General features: G+C 43.2%; 1 protein-coding gene across 1 annotated transcript in view; it reads left to right on the forward strand.

Moving 5' to 3' along the window:
* The first annotated feature begins 6,199 nt into the window (after positions 1-6,199).
* Positions 6,200-15,633, forward strand: part of adgrb2 (adhesion G protein-coupled receptor B2) — a 316,757-nt gene continuing 307,323 nt past the window's right edge. The window contains exon 1 of the mRNA XM_049602672.1: positions 6,200-7,063. The gene's annotated coding sequence lies outside the window, so the exon portion shown is untranslated. The remainder of the gene's footprint in view (positions 7,064-15,633) is intronic.

Consider the following 15,633-nt stretch of genomic DNA (forward strand, 5'->3'; position numbering starts at 1 on the left):
TTATAAAAATTTTCTGCACATGGAAGACAAAGTCATCCGGTAATTAACCCTGAGCAAAGAAATTCTGCGTTTGTGCGTAAGAGCTTTGATTTTTAAACCAGGGTAAAGACTATTGATATCCAGCAGAGGTTTTTAAAAGGCTTTGTTTCTCTTCCACTTTTTCAAAGGAAGAAAAAAAATACAGTGGAAAATTTATGTTTAGAGAATTTCCCATTGGTTTAATAGAATTCAATCTCATAACTATGGTTTACAAAGAAGCTCTCAATCTCTGTGCTGTCCTCAAACTGGCTCAGTCAGCTCTATATAGTATGTGTGTGTATTTGTGTGTGTTTCTGACTGACTGTCTTCCTGTCTGTCTGTGCCCAAATGTGTGTAAACGGGCTCCAAATTACCTTCCATGTCTCTCTGTGATAGTGATGGAGCTTTCCATGGTGCTGAAATCTTCCCAAGATTTTCTGTGTATGAAGGCTGGTCTGTGTGCGTGTTTCACAGCGCGTGTGTGTATGTGTCACTAAAACCATGATCTCTAAGCTTCGATGAGCTGTCCATGGTGCTGAAATTGCTACAAACCTGGCATACTCTGTATTCTTGTCTATCATCCAACTCTGATTTTGCCACTATTTTAGCTTCCCCATCACTATTTATTAGAGTAATAAAGTCATACGAGGTAGCCAGTATGGTGAGAGTAGTCATTCATTTCGACAGCCAAATATCCCAGTTAGTCCAGTGTCTCAGTTCGCTTCACAAACCAGCAACAGTAATGGTTCTCACTCAAGGCAAGGCAAGGTAAGACAAGGATTGTAGATATATCTTAAAGATCCCTCCGACGTCACAATAATGTCATTTCATTAGCTAGAGGCAAACACCACTCTCCACCACAGGGCTGTAGGCTACATAGGAGTCCTAACATGTCGTCTTGTTGTGTCATGGAGTCATGGCTGAAAAATTAAATTTCATCACATACCAGCCACCACTGCCCGTCAACAAAGACAATGATGGTTAAATGCGATAAGACCAAAGAACTGGTCGGAGGCGATCATCGAAAATGCTCACATGTGCAGCACACACTTCATATCAGGTTAGAGAAAAGTATTTCCTGTTCTAGGGATGCATGACGTTATATGTATTAAGGGTTATCATGTCCACCTCATCAGAAACCAGGGGAGGTATTAAGAGGAATATTGAATTTCTCTGGAACGCTAACTTTGTAGCGCATTAGCTAATGTTAGTTTCGATAGCAAAACAAACTGGAGGACACTGTTCAAGTGTCGTCCTCCTTTGTAAGATTGGGGTGGTAATCAACCATAAAGTTTCCTGTGACATCATCCATCCACTGAGTGAGAGCATACAGGTCGGCCAGTCTGGTCCCGTTGGTCAGTGTTTACTTATTCAAGTAACACTCGCGGTCCCGGAGAGTGAGTGACCTGACATGGTGCATTTGTTCAGTCTGACGCTCTACACTAAAATAAAAGCCTTGTTGGTCAAAGACACGGAGCGTTATATTTCTATATAAATTGACGTTAGTCCGCTTGGTGCTCTGCTGCTCTGTCTCCTCAGTGCTCAGAGTGTGCTCTGTCACTCTGAGAGTGTGGTGCTCTGAATAACCGAACAGTACATTCAGACAGTGCTCCAAATTTCCGAACGGTCCATTAAATGTCAGAGTGCGCTCCGACTCTCGGAATGAGTATTTCTTAATGCACCACTCGCAACATCTTCCTCCATTGTCTAAAACAATTCAAACGAACTTGCTAGCTAGCACTAGCTGACGTCTGTGGAGAATTTTTTTGCCTCCATCTAAGCCCCGCCCACCAAATAAAGTCATACCTTTTAACAGTAAAAGGGTCTATATTATACAAAAGGCTTCATACTAAACTATACTAGACTGAAGGATGTCCATGAGGAGTGTTCTCTAATATGTCACTTTTTTTTTCCATACAAACAAATGCATCAAGTTAAAAATCATTTTCAACATTGTACTCTCAGCCCTCTACATCACATCCAACATCTTGCCATGGACTGACTTCACTCCAGTGCAGAGGTACACGCTTGAAGCACCTGCCAACCATCCCCAGCACAGGAAAACATTTATAGTCCCGACAACGTGATTATTCTGTCTCTGCCAAGAATGTTGCAAAATAGGCTGTTGCAGCTGATGAAAAATCTCCCTTCCTAGTGATGCTGTTATTCTGAGGTGCCGTCTTGCCAACTGGTTGATGTATGAAGATGTGAGGATGTCATGTCTGAGTGATGTCTGCAGACCATCCTGGACATTTAGTATGGAGAGGAGAGGAACGTGCGAGATTATCTGTAGTGTGCCTTCTATTAGAGTAGTTAACCTTATCAGAATCCATTTACACTTACTCACTGGAAATGATAAATCTTAAAGAGAAATTTCTGACAGTAAGTGAATTAAAGGTGGCGAGTGGAGAATTTTTTTTCACCAGTATATGTAGCTGGAGTAATGGTTGTGATGGCATATTCTAATGCTAATAAATGAGCATGATTATTACAGTCCCAGACAGTCTCCCTTTTGATCTGCTTTGTGCTTTCATTTGGTCCAATTTGGGGAGCCACAAATTTGATTCTCTGCAGAATTCTCTCAGGCGAATAGCAAACTGTTCATAGAAAGTAGCTTACAAGAGCTGTGGAGAAGAGAGAGAATTATCACTGGCAGATCTTTTGACAGTGGTACATGCAGGAAAAAGTCTGAGTTCCTCTGTATTAATCTTGAGCAGAGTCCAGACATTTCACATAATCCAGGACCATTTATTCACACTTCATATGGGTGTCTCTATTAATCACACACACAGAATCATCATTTGGCGATTACAAATAGACGTCTGTAATGCAATGCATCAACTCAGTGAACTGATGCAACCCTTTAAGCCCTGCAGCAAATATGTAGCATATTTCCAAATGTAAAATAGTCATGAAAAGTTAAGAAAATCAACCCAGGCTGTATTTACATATAAATAAATATGAGCAGAGATAAAGGAAATCTCCAATGAGTCACATAATATGTAGGAGTAGAGAAAAACGTTCCCTCACTTTTAAGGCAAATATATGGACTCGCAATACCTGCGGGTTTCATAGTTAATACACGGGCTTTGAAACGCTGTAATCTGGCAGACACAGTCCCATGATAGCTTCTATTTTCTCTGTATCATCTGCCGCTGTGTTCACTGAGCCCAATGGTGAGCAATTTTCAAATCTGAGTTGTGAAAGTAATACTGTCCACTTTTGTCTTCAGAGATACGGACTCCATTTTCACACACTGTTCCCCTGTCTTTCTCTGGACTGTGAGCGTAGCGCCGAGTTGTTGACTGTTCATTAATAAAAAAAAAAAAAAAAAAAAGAAACTCCAACTACAGAAGCTTTCATCCGTCCGTGCCGTAGTTATTAATGAGGCAAAAGTCTTAATTCAGAGTATAGCAATCAAAGAACAAGAGTAATTTAATAACTTTAATTGTGCCCAAAAATGGATGATTAGTTACAGAGCTGCAAGAAGACTGCAAAATAGATGATGGATGAGTTTATGGATGGTTGGTAATCTCTCTACATGAGAAGAGCTGCACCGCCACAGCTTCTCCTCCACCTCCAAGCTTTCAAAGGAATCACTTGAGCTGACTAATGTCCCACCACTTTAACTCATCCATATGCAAATATATGCTGCAAGGTACCTCCAAAATCTAATCACATCATCTACCCTATGGAGGATGTTTGTGATGTAGGTTTGAAATCTGAAGCCATGGAAACATTGAAGTGGGATAACTGCGTGTTTGTATAAATTGGTATTTTAGCTGTATCTGGCTCTGCAGGATTGGCAGTGAAAGCATAAATGGAGCTAAATGTCTTGTCTGTTTTGTGATATTTCTGGCAGAGGGACAGAAGAGCTAACAGGGACATCTGTCAGCAATATAAAAGAACAAAGTAAGTATTAGCACTGTTTGCATAGTGGGTGTTTTTATGTCATCACAGCTATGTGAAAATGCAGACACACGTGGGGGGTAGGGCGGTCAAGATCCTGCCCTTCAAAGCATATATGCAGACGTTTGTTACTGCAACCCTGGAAACAGACACTCAGCTGCAGTGGCATAGGCCAGGGTGCACACTATTGTGCACATATCGTCTCATCACATGGTCCGAGACTTGACACTGAATAACATCAACATACATATTACCCAACAATCATCATTACATATCTGTATATAACAAAAAATACATTATACATACAAATAAATCAGAAATTATTCGTTTAATTTAACAATTTTAAAAGGTGATTTATACTTATAGAATAAGCACATACTTTTGTTGTAGATGCTGCTGACTGTTTTACAAAAAAAGAAAAAAGAAACATGATGGAGAGTTTTTTGAAAACAGGTGGCAATCACTCATAAGGGCCCCTTCTCCACCCAACACACTGTTGGAGGCTCCACTCTCTCTATGGGCCCCCCACCCCACGGCCCATAGTGCAACCACACTGCCTTCATTTGTGTGATAGATTATGTTATGTTTATAGTATCAGAGTTACACTGCGTCACCTTCAGATTTAACAGATTCTCACTCTGACCTACAGTAGTCACAAATTGACATGCTTGGTCATGGACTTTCCACATCCACATACGACTTGCAAGGTACCCTGGGTGCATTGGTTGCTGTTGTTGTTCTGGGACACCATGTCAAGTTCTGCCTGTTACATGCATTGCCTTCTTTCAAGATACACTTCCGTTTCCACAGGAAATTTAACGTTAACATACATTCATTTAGTCATTCATTTTCCGTAACCACTTATCCTGTTGGAGGTCGCAGGAAACTGGAGCCTATCCCCGCTGATATTGGGCGAGAGGCGGGGTGCACCCTGGACAGGTCACCAGACTATCACAGGGCTGACACATAGAGACAGACAACCATTCACACTCACATTCACACCTACGGACAATTTAGAGTCACCAATTAACCTGCATGTCTTTGGACTGTGGGAGGAAGCTGGAGTAGCCAAAGAAAACCTGCGCTGACACAGGAAGAACACGCAAACTTCACACGGAAGAGCTCCCCCTCCCTGGGTTCAAACCAGGAGCCCTCTTGCTGTGAGGCAACGATACTAACCTTCAGCAACAAAAGCGCATGGTTAGGTTTAGGAAAAAAAGAACCGGTTTTGTCTTTAGAATCTTACAGGACGCAAACACTGCTCTCTCGGGTGAAAGATGGTGTTTGTTGGACACATCCAACACACCCCTCCCATCAGCCCCAGTCGGACTTTTCACTGCCTTAACTTTCATCCTTGTCCTGCCGAGTTTCCCTCTGACACCGCAGGTGCCCTTAAACTATAATGGCAACCAGCCACGTATCTTTATTCGTTGTTGCCGAAAGTCACTGCCCAAGTGCTGGATTTCGACAACTTTGGTGTAAGACTGGGCTCTGATATTGTGCATTAGTTATGCAACATTAGTTCAACAGTGGTCCTAACTGCTTTTACAGTGAAGTTTTTAAGAAATAAAAAAGAAGTCGCCTCAAAATACACAAGTTTCCTCATGTTAGAAATGTATTTCAAGCAAAATATTGAAGAGGTTATATGGAATTTTAAAATGATTCCTGTTCAGGATCACCCTAATTTTGTCTGTGTGGTTTTACTGTACAGTTTATGAGGGATTTAAAGGGAAAATCAGCTCAAATGACACTGTAACAGATTCATAACTTGCTCATACTTACATACATAGTCCCTGTGGGACAGTGATTTGGTATGATGAGGTTTATTGTAAGAGTCTATGTTAAATCCTGTCTAAATATGGGTTGCTATATTCAACAGGTTATGCTGTAAATCACTGGAAATCAGTGCATGGTGTTTTAAAATATGATTCCATGTGCCCCCTTTTTAACTCTGGCCCCCTGTCCCTGTAAAGGTCTCTGCACGGCCCTGTGAAGATGTTTAATTAAATTGGTTTGGATGAAAGTTCTGCACTCATTAGTCCTATAAACAGACATACTGCAGAAGTAGCCTTGTTATGTTGGACTGATGGCTGATGAAAGAAAACGTGGTCCATGTTACAATGCACCAAGTGTGCGAATTTCAACACATCTCTGCATGTGTCACTTGCTGTATTTGGAAACTGCGCGTGCTGACGTCACCACGGGCGATGGTAGTTGGGGTAGGAAGAGCGGGAGGGAGGAAGGGTTCCGTTGTGAACGCGCCTGACGGATCCCCGGCGGAGGGCAGCGAGGGCGCGCATCTCTGTCCTCCGCTTGTGAAGCGACTGCAGGGGAGCCAGATGCCCGACTGTGAGCCGCTGCCTGTGGATACCTATCCCAAATGCCAGAGCAGGCGAGAGCCACAGACACATTTCAGCCTCTGACGGGGAAGAGGAAAGAATAGGGGCAGTAACCGGAGTAAGATTTTTTTTTTAATATAAATATATATATATATCTTTTTTTTTTTTCCTTCCCCCTCCCTCGTTGTCTCTGTTTCAACCTCTGCTTCAGATGAAGAGCTTCCTTGGACTTGGAGTACCGGGCATCAGTATTAAAAAGAGCCGTTATCCCACTCAGCCCCTGCTGCTGCGGCGCTGCTGCCTGTGAGCGCGTCCTCTCATTGCATTGGAATATACAGCCTGCCTATATGCGCAAAACCATGGAGATTATATGACGTGGATTTATTATTTTTTCTAACAAAACTGGACATCTGTAAAATCGACGTCCCCTCTTCTTTTTTATTTTTATATTTTTTTCTGCATTGCCTTTTTTTGCGTTCTTCTGTTCCGTTCTTTGGTTTGATCTATGGCTACTTTATGATTTCATGTCCTTAGCGATCCCTCCTTATTTTCCATTTATTTATTTTCCACACTTATTTTGTATCTATATTTTTCTTGGTCCGTGTCGGAGACGCAGAAGTGGGATGCCTCGCAGAGAACATTTGTGGGGAGAAGAATCCGCGCAGCAGCGAGGGTGAATGAATGATAGTCTCTCCTCTCCATCTGAGACGTGCCATGGATGGGAAACTTAATTTGTATCCACGGAACCGATCGGGGAATAGCCGTCGCATCAAATAACTACTGCTGACAGCGATCAGGTAATGTATCCTATCTATTAAACTCAACATCTCTGTAGGAAACCGTTGGACTGTTTCTTTGCGCCAGTAGATCGCTTTGCAGCCTGCCGGCTGATTTATTTGTTTCATTCTTGACATCCTTGTGTAAAGTGTAGTTTTAATGACGCATAGAGTCTCAGATTGACGGAAACTGGACCCTCGTTTGCACCAGTATCACCAAGTGTATCTATGGGCTGCTGTCCGCGGGGATGTGTGATCTGTGAACCTGAACGGAAGTGCCGGTCCCAGAAAAACCCCCAAATACATCTCAGCAGTTGAATTACAGCCCATTAGTTGAGCACAGGTGGAAAGCAGAAGCCCCCTGAATGCTGAATCCCTCAGCTGGAGACACAGGGAGCTGTATGATTGCCTCTAAAGCCGCTGGCAGACCTGTAACTTTGCGCAGTGGCCAAAAGAAACACACACACACACACACACACAGCACATTGTGCGCACATACCCTGCACAGACACTTTTATTTCCACCTTCCATACTGGCTCGCCTCTCTCTCAACGCATTCACATGCTCACGTCCGCCGCCTCCCCCCCTCGCCAACACACACACACACACACACACACACACACACACACACACACACGCACAAGCACGCACAATGATGGTGTTCTCTTCTCTCTTATGGGGGTTTTCCACGATGCCATTTTGAGTTTAGGATAACATTTCTAAATCAGAGCTCCTCCACCCGCACCGGAGCTCCTGTAACAGTGCCCCTAATGGCTGGAGATGCCTCTCGGCGTGGAGGATGTCTCCTCCGTGGCCTGGTTCACGCATAGCGCCGGGTTATTCGGGCTGATGCTGATGTTTCTTCCCGCCTGTGCGCACTGTGCGCCTGGGTGAGTGGGTGCCTTCTCCCGTTGAATGCTAAAGAGCCAGGATGTACCAAAGACGCCAGTGAGCGTGCACTGGGGATTGAGAGGGGGGGCAGGGGGGAAGTGGGGGGGCGCTTGCTTGACTTACATCCGTACTGGCATCTCACCCACGCAACAGAAAGCCCTTTGAAAGCTACCTGATCACGCACTGAGGTCCGGTTTATTTGTGGGCGCCTCTGACTGTGGCGTGCGTCTGCCGCAGTGCCGCTTCTTGTTACCAACCTCCTCTCAGTCTCCTCCGTGTTATTTTCACGGGAATGATAAGTATGTGGGGGCCTTTATCGAGTCTGAGGAAACGGTACCTTAGACGGTGCCCGCCCCCCCCCCACACACACACACACACACACACACGCACCCTCCTCCCCGGTAGCGAGCAGGTGGCTCCGGTGACGCTGAACGAGAATGACAACCGGGACGCGACAACGGGAGTGCAAAGGAGCCTCCGAGCATCCTCTATCTCTCTGTGTGTGTCTCTCTTTTCTATCCATCTGTTGAGCATGCAGTGTGTGTGTGTGTGTGTGTGTGTGTGTGTGTGTGTGTGTGTGTGTGTGCGCGTGTGTGTGCTCCTTCTGCACGCTCCTCAAAACAAACTCCCATCGCTACCATCAAACCCCGTTAAATAATGGAGCGTAACACGCATGGCAGCAGCGACCTCGATTATTTTTATTCCCCAAGTAGCCATCTGTGGCATGTTGAACATTTTCCGACAATATTCTACTTATTCCAGCTCTGAGTCGAGCCAGACTCTGCTGCAGCAGCCTGTGGGTGAACTGGTGTAGGGTATTTAACAGGGACACTGATTCATGAGCAGTGACTGTCTCTTTGCTTCTTGGCACCATTTGAGATTTGGATTAACAGGTCAGATTTAGCCTGTGGCATTACTCATGTTCTGGAGAGGAAGTCCAGTGGTCATGTGATGGATTTTTAAGAAACAAAACCATAAGAAAGCTGTACATTACGACCACAGAGTAGTATTACAGGGATACTCATTTTTCATTTCCCTGCCTCCAACCTGGATGTAAGCACTGAATATCCACAACATCGCCTCCTCTTTTTTAAACGCAGTGAATAACCTCGTTTGTTTTATTTCTCGGGGCTGCTGTCGGAACTAATGGAGCCGGCAGGGCTGTGTCCCCTTTTAGCAGAGATGAGCAACCCACGGGTGATGGCTGATGAGTTGGATGTGAGGGAAGGCTCCTTCTTAACCCTGCTGTACAGAGGACAAAGGCTGGTCAGGGGAATCGGTTCAGTAGAGCCGTGGCAGAGTCTCTGGGGCTTACATTGCATCATTAGCAACCGAAAGTTTCCAGCCTGCTTGTGGTATCCATTCAAAGGATGTGTATTATGTTCATTCTGAGAACATGTGAAGCAGTGACTAATGAGCTCACAGAACATCGGTTCTTGATGCTGCATCAGTATGATCTTTTTTTAAAATCTGGCCTACAGATAAAGTTCTGAGGATTTTCTGCTTTTGGTTATAATGAGGAAAAATAGATCTATAATTTTGACTTATTTTGATTAATTTACAGTCGGTAACACAACGTGCCACCCAGTAATTACCAATGAGAAAAATATACCCATGTTTTGATCCATATTTCTAACCCTTGTGTTCCTATTGAAGAAACAAGAGACTTAAATGAGATTATGTAATTTAGTTTAAAACCATAAATCTTCTTTAATTGCTTCCTCTGCCTTAATTTAGATGATAAAAGTGCACCCAACCTACTTCATCCAGTTTTACAAATAAAAAAAAAAATCCATAAACTGCTTGTGGTATCAAGCCAAATAGTTTTGGTTTCATTTGGCCGGATTTCAAGAATTTTGTTTTTGAGGCGCCCTGGATTAAAAAAAAGAATCATTGCCTAACTAGACCCAAGTGCAGAAAACACACCACACATATTGATTTAACAAAACTTTCTCAACTCAATGCAAAACCAGGCGATCTGCTGCCAAAACAGGCGGGCACACTGAGCTTACTAAATAACTCCATTAGTGAGGCTGAGTGGAGGGGAGGGAGCTTGGCGTTGGTGTCTCCAAGACCCAGCAACCAAGATCTGGAACACTAAGGCATACTGTATAAGGTCAGCGAGGTAAATGACGAGGCTCATTAGTCAAAGCAAATCTCCACCAATTGGTTTTCTGACGAGTGAGAATGAATGTCAGGGGTTGTCCAAGTAGTGTCCAATAGTCTGAGCATCACAAACAAAACTCCCTTCAGTTCGGGGTGGTCATGGAAACTTAGAGACATGTAACTCAAAACCTGGTCAAGTCAAACCAAAGGCATACGGCTAGATATCTCTAGGGCTAAGTGAGAAAATATGTTCTCCTGTAATTTATGTATATATGGATGTTTATTGATTTTTAGAGCACAGAAAACAGGAAAACAAAGCCAACAGGTAGAGCATAATATATGGAACAGTGTGTTGTCAAAAGTGGATACAAAAAATACGTGTACAATAGGGCTGCAACTAACAGTTATTTTCATTGCAGACTAATCCGTTGATTACTTCTTCGATTAGTCGACTCATCATTTTATTGAAACGTGTTAAAATGTTGAGAAATGTCGGTCTGTCTTTCCCAAACCCCAAAATTATGTCATCTAATGTCTTGTTTCGTACTCACACCAAAGGGTTTTAGATCACTGTCATGGGAGTGTGTGTAAAGCTGCCAATATTTGACCGTAAGAAGCTGCAATAACAGTATTTTGGGGTACTTTTATAGTACTTTTCTATGAAAAATGACTCAAACCGATTAGTCGACAACTTAAATAGTCACCGATTATTTTAATAGTCGATCAGTCATCGATTTGTCGACTAATATTGCAGGAGAAATATACATAGCAAGGTGGTTGTCTAAAAATGTTATTAGTCTACGCCCTGAAAGTATTCCAGTACAGAGTCTCAAATCTTATCAAACACAACACTCAGTCTCAGTCTCTCTTCTGTTGTTTTTAAAATAGTTTTAAGTGACTTTTACTGACTGGACAAGTTTAAACTTTGACTGGGAACTATGCCCATTCTTTGAATTCATAAATGTTATTCCTATATGTAAGACAGTCCAAAAATACTAGCTAGCATGAGCAGCTCTCACATAAATCCAAAAGCTAGAGTGCTAAAGCTCAAATTTGTGATATCGTAGTGTATAAAGTTGGAGCTGCTCCACTGACAATAAATTGGGGAAGACGTTATAGATGAAACTGGAAGCACCCAGAGGAATGTTCTGAGTATATGGGTACATTTTCTGTTTCAGAAATAAGAACATTAGAGCAGAATAAAGCTTATTTGGCTATAAAAAAGAAAACATTCTCATTCATTGACCATGAACCAGCTCCAGACTTCATACCCTATGACATCACAAGTTTGAGATTTACTTATGTGTCTCTGGCTTTGAGAGAGAGGAGCTCGTGTTGACAAATATTGATTGAACTTTCCTGGGCCGTGGAAATAATTCACTAGAGTTCTTAATTTTGTTGGTGTTCCCCTTTAAAGGACATGGGCTGCTAGCAAAGACTTCCAGAGTCTGTAATTTGCATCATATTGGCACCTAATGTACGACTGACCAGTGTGATTTATAGATGAAGAAAACACACCTGAACATTTGTTTTGTTAAATGCTGTCCAGACTCTGTAAATTATTGTAATGGCAAACAAACGTCCTTATTTTACTTTGTTGAATATGAGTCCTGATGGTACATGTGTGTGTATGAGAGAGAGTTCATGATTTGCAGTGATAGCCTGTAGCTTGCAAAAGAACAAACTGCCTTTGTGGCCCACAATGCTGCTTTTCATATCTCTCAGTCTCAGGGTGCAGATCTGCCATCTTACTGTTTGTGGTTTTGTGTTTTTTGTTTTTCGGCTGGAGCTGTTCCAGAAGCAGAACCCTCCGCTCTGGGTTTGTGTGCTCCTTGCCAATCTGGCCGAGGCCAGTGTCTGCGGACATCTCCAGAGATCTCTCTAGCTCTTTAGCAGGAGCCTCCTCACGGGGAGCTTCTTGAGGCTCCAGGACGTATTTTCTCAATGAGATCAAGTGCCTTATTCACAGTCGGAGTTAGATGCTCGCTGATTGCGGCAAAACCTTAGAATGACATGTTGGTAGGATGGAGAAGCTGTACATGCTGCCTAAAGCTGCTGTATAAGAGCTGATCAGTGTGGCAAGATGTCATGGTGTAGGAGAATGCAAGGTTTTCTCTGTTCAGAAGTGAAGGGTCAGAAGATGATTTCTGGGTCCTATGAAGTTAGAAGTGAGATATCTGACTATTGCAGGAATTATTATGGTGGTGAGATTTTTTATTTATGGAGCCTATCCCAGCTGACATTGGGCAAGAGGCAGGGTACACCCTGGACAGGTCGCCAGACTATCACAGGGCTGACACATAGAGACAGACAACCATTCACACTCACATTCACACCTACAGACAATTTAGAGTCACCAGTTAACCTGCATGTCTTTGGACTGTGGGAGGAAGCTGGAGTACCTGGAGAAAACCCACGCTGACACGGGGAGAACATAATTCAAATTTGGTCTATTCAGTCAAATCTGAACAAACCAACTGCACTGTTGGAACTCAATATTTCCACAGGCACCTGTTAGCTTCACATTCTCATACCCACAATAGTCATTTAGCAGCCACGGCGGTACAACTGATCGCTACAGTTCAGCAGATATTTTATGAACCAAAAAAGCCTGCCCGTGACCTCTTAAAGCTTTCAACTTTATTGCTAACACTAGCTCACATGTGCTCAAATGACGAAATTGCTAACATAGATTCCAGAGGATCACTCGAGCAGCTGTGACGACCCCTACGTTGATCACAACAAGGTCATACTCTGATACATTCGGTAACTCTGTTTAGTCCCCCGTGATGCATAATCTTGGTGATGTAGGTACCGTCGTACCCAACCACTTCCCTATGTCATCCACAACTTTTTACCAATATAGGTCAACCAGTCCTGGATTGCATGAGGAATTGTTCCGGTTTCTGTCTGACATTTCCAACATAAATCATTAGCCAGTAGACCCATCCTGAACAACTTAGAAGGAGTCTCCTCCTGCCTACTTTATATATTTCCATGTATTTTATAGTATTTTCAAACATTTCTCATTGCTTATTTCACGCCTGAGGTCTTTCTGCCAAATGATCCTCAGATTTTTACAAATATCTTTTGGTAACCCACAGAAGATTTTGTAGAACATATCTGCCCTGTGTGCTGCACCAAGTAACTCTTGGTTCTTACCTTGAATGAATTCACCCATTGTGATACAGCTCCATGTCTGTAAATACTTCCAAAACTTGTCTTTATAGTCTGGATCGTATTTTTGTATCAGTTGTGAAAAAGACTTACAAACTCTATCTAAATACAGGTCACTTATCTTGTGAATCCCTTTTAAACTCCCCAATACATATGGCTGGGTTATGCCACAACGCTATTTACATGTTTTCCATGTTTAACAGTGATTGACTGACGTATTAGTGACATGCCTAATATATCTCGCCCAGACTATGTTTGAATCTCAGATATTAGGGAAGTGCAAATACATCGCCTTCAGTAGAGGAATGTCAAAACATCTCTCTTGTGACAAACTCTGCACAGATACAGGTCAGTATAGTCAAGGTCAGACATTTTTGGGACATACATAACACACTTTTGATTAGAGGGGGACATTGATATGAACATAATACAAAAACTTTACTCCTTGAATATTGAGTGTGAAGGAAATCTGATGGCAATTACATGAAAAAAATCACATTTATTACGGAATTAAATAATGAAATTGGTCAATTTTGACCGGCGCACAGCAGGAAGGTTAAATGGGACAGAGAAATGAGACTGCACGTAATGACTGCGCTATCATTGAATGATCATCTGAGCAGCTGCTGGAAATGCAACGCAAATGACAGTGTGACACATATCAGCCGAAGATGTATGAAAACCAGCCAGTTCTGTGGCAGTTTTATAAGGCCTGTAAATGTGATACTAATAACATCTTCAATATCCGCCCACACGTCATCCACTAATGCTGGGGATGCCAAATCTATCTCCGTGTCTCTCTCTCTCTCTCACTCTCACACACACACACACACACACACACACACACACACAAACCTCCCTCTCACCTATCTCTCTATTTCACATCTCACTTTCACTCAAGCAACTCTGATGGGTAAACATGCAAGAACGTACATTAACACACACACGCAGCGGGAGGGAGAAAACACAGTACACACAGTGATAGAGACACGTGTGTGTGTTTGCAGTGTGCACACATGCATGCTGTATAAATAGTGCATATGGAGTAGGGGCCAGGCAACAGCTTGGTCTTGCCTGGATCACTGCACCCTGGCTGGGCCATTGTTCCTCTGACACCCCCCAAACACACAAACACACACTTCCTTCCCTTCACTGGCCTTTCCCTAACAAGCTTCCTGCTCTCTTCTCCTCCTTCTATCTCTCTCTCTCTCCTTCTGCTCTATAGCCATTCATCCATCCTGCTGTTTTCCTGTTAAGATATTACCCTTCTGACTTTTGTGATCTCCAATCTTGGATGTTTTTTTATTTGTTTGGTTTTGCCCAGGTTGATGTATGATTCTAGGTTGGTTATGGCTATCTTCTTTTATCAGTGATATCGGTTGAGCCCGTTCCAGTAACATGCACTCACAACAAGGCTTAAGACTTTCATCGCTATATCTAGAAACTCTGCTGTCAGCTCTCTGCACATTGGACATTGCCAGCCAAGGCTGCCGCTTAGCAAGGGGCAGAGGGCCAGGGAGGGAGAGGAGGAAAATTATCCTGAAATATGAGGATTTGTGGGGTTCGGAGAGATGCGAAGTTGCTTAGTAGAGAAAAAAAATCTGTAGATGTAAAAGGGATCAGAGGTGAAAGATTTTTTACGGCCAAGTATCTACTTTCCTCCTCTCCTCTCCTCTGCATCATATATCGTGCCCCCCTACTTTGTATGCTCTGCCATGCTCCATTTGGAGTCACAGATGCCTCTGTCACTGGGGTGGCATTCATTTGGCGCGGCCGTGGGTGACTGTGTCAATATTTGCAGGGAGTGCCATTTTGTTTTGGGGCGCTCTATAAGCATGACTGGGTTTCGGCGAGGCTAAGGCTGAAGGAAAATCAACAGGAACCAAAAACCCTGGTCGTATAGAGTCAGTCTCGACAATTAATTAAGCTATTTGGCCAGTGGCGATCCTAGACTCTGGGAGGTCTCGGGCAAAGAAGTGCGGCGGGGCCCCGTTTTAGTGCGGTTACACCCAATGTTGTATGTATGATAGTTACAGGTTGCTAGCTAACAGTGTCCAGCTGTCATATGATAGTTAGAGGGGGCCCTGGGTCTAGTGGTGGTGCACATTACAGTGCCTTTATGGGAGGTTTAAGGGGATTTATAGTTATATAAGTGACCATCAGGGGCCTTTTCCTCGATTATTTTTTGTGGGGCCAAAATATTTGCCTGTTTTGCCTCTCCTAAGGGTGCACTCCTGCTTTTGGCAAGAAAATTGAAAGAATAAGCCTCCTTCAGAATAAGTAGTTTGTGTTGCAGGAGGACGAGGTGAGAGAGAAAACAAAACAAATTAATTGCCTTGAATGGCTGGGATAATTCACATCTCTGATTAATATTGATCGCGCAGGGGATACGAAACTGCCACAACACAACCATAGAG

The sequence above is a fragment of the Epinephelus fuscoguttatus genome, linkage group LG17 (genome assembly GCF_011397635.1).
Source record: "Epinephelus fuscoguttatus linkage group LG17, E.fuscoguttatus.final_Chr_v1".
Classification (NCBI taxonomy): Eukaryota; Metazoa; Chordata; class Actinopteri; order Perciformes; family Serranidae; genus Epinephelus; species Epinephelus fuscoguttatus.